The sequence below is a fragment of the Coregonus clupeaformis genome, unplaced genomic scaffold (genome assembly GCF_020615455.1).
Source record: "Coregonus clupeaformis isolate EN_2021a unplaced genomic scaffold, ASM2061545v1 scaf4420, whole genome shotgun sequence".
Lineage (NCBI taxonomy): Eukaryota > Metazoa > Chordata > Actinopteri > Salmoniformes > Salmonidae > Coregonus > Coregonus clupeaformis.
In genome coordinates, this window is record NW_025537874.1 from 20,508 (window position 1) to 26,200 (window position 5,693).

A 5,693-nucleotide genomic window follows, 5' to 3' on the forward strand; every position below is an offset into this window, starting at 1 on the left:
CAACTAGTAATTACATTGTACTTGGCTAACATTACATGTACTATGCTTTGAAATAGTGTCTTATTCTTCAGCTGGGATTTGTATTTGTAAAATGTATTATAAAAAAGTATTTAATATATGTCCAATTAGCATCAGGTTTGTATTTTCATGCCGATCAAAGCTCTAATCAAATCCAGACAATTATAAGCCTCATAATGCTTTTGAATGACACTTCCGGTTTTGGCGGAAAATACCGGGTTACCCGGGGAGAAGAGTGATTTATTCTCGGGATGGAACATTTGTATAATATCGGAGGAAATATTAAACCCTGATGCGCATACCAGTTGATTCACAAGACACCAACTAATGCCTAATGGCATTTCATGTCCATGATAGGAAGTTTGTTGTAGTGACTGAGTAAGGCTAATTGTAAAGTAACCCTCTAAAGTGCCATGTTTGTACAGTTTATTATGTGGAGGAAACATTTATGGCAGCCAGGACCATACAACAGGACCGCTCCGTAGGCCGCACTGTAGGCTAGCTCTTACCGCAGTCCAGTGCCATGACATCTTTGAAGTTTGGCCTCTAGTAATTTAGGACGGCAACTTTATGAAGGCCTCTTCACCGTGGTCTTATCGTACAAGGCTCTACAGACATGTAAAATAAAAACAGGCTATTTTTATTGTTCATATTATTTGCGTTGATGATGTATTGAAGTCAAGTGGTTCAACATTAAAATATAGTTGGATGGACCACACAGGACTGCTTGGAAAATGCGACGGTGGTTCAACATTCAAATGCGACGGTCAGTGGAACACTTGCCCCACCAAGTGGACAATTGCTCAGTTCCCTTGTGGCATCAACGCTACCAGAGATATTTGATATAAGATCAAATGTTATGTCAATATTATTATCTCTAAATTGATTCCCCCACCCGTATTTCATATATTATTATTCCGATTTAGCTGTTAATCTGGATTTAATTTAGAAACGCTTTCTGTCATTTCCGATTGGAGGGCAGATGACCACGTGACTTACGAACCTACAAATGTGTTACTTTGTAACAGTCAAAAGTGGTTATTCCCAACGTTGATCAACTCCCAATCTATGCCAAGATTTTTTAAAGCATTATCTTTAAAGCATTATCACTGTACCATTTACACCCTGTATCCTGTGCATGTGACGAATAAACATTGATTTGATTGATGATTAACGCACCATTCACATCAGCTATCATAGTCAATATAGCAGTGACTGACTTCACCATCACTTTCTAGCCATCATTGACATTGAGATGAAGATGATCAAACGTGAAAATATAAAATACATCGTGATCCTAATGGAATATAACAAAGCAATTCTGTTGTCTTTGCCTGCTTTATCTTTACAATGACAGGGGTGCAACGTTCCTGGAGGTACTGCAATACCAGGTCGATGCGTGGAGTGGCGGAGCAAGCCCCTATTCCATCTCCCTGTTCCAAAAATCAATTTAATATATGGTCCCCAGGATAGGGGGGCGTATCAGATATTAAACTGATAAGAACAGATTTTTATTTTATTTTGGAAAGGTTTTTATTGATACAATTCCTTTTAAAACAGCTCACATTTTTAATACATTTACACACAAAAAACGGCATAAAGTGCATAAAACCAGCATTATATTACAATTAAATTAAAAAAGGTACATGTTGTTTATTTAAAACAATGAAACAATCCTGCATAAATGTACCCTTTCTTGTAAAAACCAATCTATAAAAGCCATTTTAAAATGTGTATACATGATTTAACAAAGTAAAACATTTTTTAAGACATGGAAAGCCTGTCAAAACGTCCCTTTGTTAAAAGCTGTCTTCGGTCCTTTGTACAAGAACCGGGTGAGTCCTTATCAAAAAAGCCTCCTCCTGCTCTTCCTGAAACGACTCCGTACCCATCCGTCGGGGCCAAGAGAGACTCCTCCCCCTAGGCGCATCGCCCTAGGCGCCGCAGCGCTGTCAGGCCGTGGCCGCCGGGACCTTGGGTGTTGTGGGGGACCCTTCGCCTGGGGTCGGGGCCCCTGTCGTTCGTACCACCCCAGGGCTTCGAGGCTACCAGAAAGCCACTGCTTGGGGGTGGTCTCTACCTGTTTTCCTACCAGCAGGTTGCGGGAGGACCATACACCAAGGCTGTATAGCGGCTGCACAGGAACAAGTAGAGGTCAGGCAGCCTTCCCCCTCCCCCTGAGCCTGGGCATAACAACGGTTTGGCGCAACGTGGCCCATCCTGCTCTGCTGAATTGGCATCATGACCTGTCCTGGATGGTCGCCCATGAGATCCTCCCGGTCAGGGGTCGTTATGCACTCCCGGGGCATGGCGAGGACATCCGCGTGCCCCGACCAGGCTGCGGCCAAGAAGAGTCGGTGAGGCACTTGCTCTGGGAGTGCAGAGCCGCACGGGACCTGTGGAAGGAAGCAGGCCCCCTGATCTCCCCACGTCTGCCAGCAGGGGAGGACCTAACTGCCGCTCGTGCTGTATGGGGTGGGTCGAAGGCCTATACCACCAAAGGCCTTCACAAAACTCTGGCCCCACCCTCACGTGTCTGAAGGACGCACTCCTCCCGCAACCTGCTGGTAGGAAAACAGGTAGAGACCACCCCCAGGCAGTGGCTTTGGTAGCCACGGAAGCCCTGGGGTGGGTGCACGAACAGGGGGCCTCGACCCCAGGCCGGAAGGGTCCCCCACAACACCCAAGGTCCCGGCGGCCACGGCCTGACAGCGCTGCGGCGCCAGGGCGATGCGCCTGGGGAGGAGTCTCCTCTGGGCCCCGACGGACGGTAGTACGAGTCGATTCAGGAAGAGCAGGAGGAGGCTTTTTTGAGGTAAATGTAATGCATTGCTGGTTTTTATGCACTTTTGTGCCGTCTTATGTGTGTAAATGAATTTAAAATAGAGCTGTTTTGAAAATAATTGTATCAATAAAAACTTGTACTCCAGACCAGTGGCGGCTCCTGAAAAAATTCTCAGGGGGGGCAATTTTTCTGATGATTTAGGTGACCTACACACATTTTAAAAAAGATATGTCCAGCAACAACATGAAGACAGGGGCAGCATATAAGTCAATACCAGAAGCATTTATTGACTGATCTCAAAAGTGTTGGCTTACCAGGGTTGGTGGAGCCCTCAGTTTCATCTTTGCCTCGCAAAGCTAACTAAAACACTCATAAAACTTCACACACTGGATTAGCCGGCTGAGGATGTGGCGGTTCTTGCTAATGTCGTAGTAAATATATTTGTTATAGTGAATATGGAATATGATATGTTGAGTAAAATGTTGTGCTAAGATCTATTTAGGTCAGGAGCTGGTTATAAGTTCTGTTCCTATCCAATAACAATGGACAAAAGGGTCCTATCTTGTCAGCCTTGTCAGCAGGTGGCCAAGGACAACACCCACGCCATAGGCCTCTCAGTTCTTCCAACTCACGAGTTCTTGCTCTGAGGACACACACACACACAAAAACAAACACACACACATCATCACTGTTAAAACACACACACACACACACACACAAAAATCCCCTCTCTTAGGCTGAACATTTGAAGACAGAGAACCCGACTCAGAGCCAATGCAACAGTGACAGTAGCCTGGAGGGGACCTCGCCCAACTCATCAGGACCAATCAGAAGATCAGAACTACTGGATTCAACCTACTTCATTTATTGCATAAAATGTCTGCACACAATGTTTCGGGGCTCTCTTCAGATAATAATAATAATAATAATAATAAAAAGCCATTTAGCAGACGCTTTTATCCAACGACTTTCAGTCATGCGTGCATACATTTTTGTGTATGGGTGGTCCCGGGGATCGAACCCACTACCTTGGCGTTACAAGCACCATGCTCTACCAGCTGAGCTACAGAAAGTGGATACTCATGGATGCGCATCGCAATTGTAAAATGTCAACACAATTGGAGACACCACGTCATTTTTGGAGACATGTTATTGACAGTAAACTATTGTAGATGCGACTGCTAACTAAATAAAACATTTTAGCTGGCTAGCTAATCATCTTAGCTAAATGTGGGGCAAACAATTCAGTTATTACGTTAATTTGAGGGATTGGGGTAGAAAGAAATCGAAAGGTTACATAGTGATACTTTACGATATACTGTATTGACAATATCGCAATATTTTAGCGCTAGTTGGCTGTACCTGCACCAAAACACCATTATTGTTCCTTCATAGCTTGTTCTCAATCTTTTCACATTGCTCAATTTGTTTTCAGCACTTTTATTTCCATGACTGATCAAAACTTCGTTCTCATGGCTTTCTGATCCCTCTGCAACAGACATATGGTGCGCAATAAAATCACAGTATCGAATCGCAATACGTATAGAATCATGAGACTCGCAATGCTGATGCATATATCTTATCGTGAGGTTCCTGGCAATTCCCAGCCCAAGTTCATTTGCCACAACAAATCTCTTCGCTAGGTAAACGCGATGTCTTCTCCAAAACGGCAATGTGTCTCCAGCAATGTTTACTTTTTGACGTTCTATGGCATCTCCACTTTCCAAGCATATATGACCACATGTAATATTTGGTAAGTGATGCAAATAGTGAACTATGTAGGGCCAGGATGTAAAATATATGTAGCTGCAGCAATTTCTCTTATCTGATATGGTAAGTAATGGGGCTTAATTTATAGCTCCTAAGAGTTTGACGACGGGTCCGTGAACGCGATTCCAGATATCTTTACTTCTGAATAAACTGCCTTTATTATACCATATCCACCCTGTCCAAAGTCTCTACTTGGTCTCAGTTCTCCAGTAAACTTGTGATTATCAACACTAACTCATCGTTGTGGCGGCGGACAGCTAGCCTGTATCCCAGTTGAGTGAGTGGCAATGTCTAGCCTGTACATGGCTAGCCTGTATACAACTGGCTAGCCTGTATCCCAGTTGAGTGAGTGGCAATGTCTTTTTCGTTTCGTACCAATTTTTGGAAAATCCTCGGGTGTAGGACTTTCCGACTTTAGTAGAAACCTGTTGAATTATTAAATTTGGTCTGGGAGGTCCTAATTGTTTCGCTGCCAATTTATCTTCATTTGTTCCGACAAAAAGGAACTTCTTTTCAAACAATCGCTCTTTTCTCAGTTACGTTCATGGTTACGTAACGTATGACGAAAGGCGTAAGTGCAAGCCCACAGACACCCATTGAGATTGTATTAGGCTCTGAAATTTGAAAAAAATAGATTTTACATGGGAGTCTATGACAGACTTCAAGCGATTTTCAACCTGACTGAAATCGCCCCAAAAAGGGGGAGCCATTTGAAGCACGACTTTAGCCTGATTCGACATTTAGTGGCAGTGTGGCACTGTGGCAGATCAGACGTATAGATTACAACACTGATAACTACTGTTGCCGTGATATAATTGATTAGAAAAAAAAATCCCCTTCCTTTTCCCCGTTTGGCAGTGCGTCGCCCATATCGCCCTATTGAACAGGCCGCCCCTGACTGCGCTGTTCCTAAAAAAGTATAGATCTTTCCCTGAACCGGTTCCAATCCTAGAGAAATTATGTGGATGAAGGTCATGCTTAGGCTAATAAACTATAAAGGGAAATAAATTGCTACAGTTTACACTTTTAGTAATTTTTAATGAAATGTTGTAATCTGATCTCGGAATGCACGGACCGTTAGTAGTGGGGGAACAGGAAGTTCCGGCAGGCGGGCACCATT

The 5,693-nt window shown here is 43.6% G+C and overlaps 1 pseudogene; it reads right to left on the minus strand.

The window, feature by feature from the left end:
• Positions 1 to 1,372: 1,372 nt before the first annotated feature.
• On the minus strand, positions 1,373 to 1,552 carry LOC123490696 (annotated as a pseudogene).
• Between the last annotated feature and the right edge of the window lie 4,141 nt (positions 1,553 to 5,693).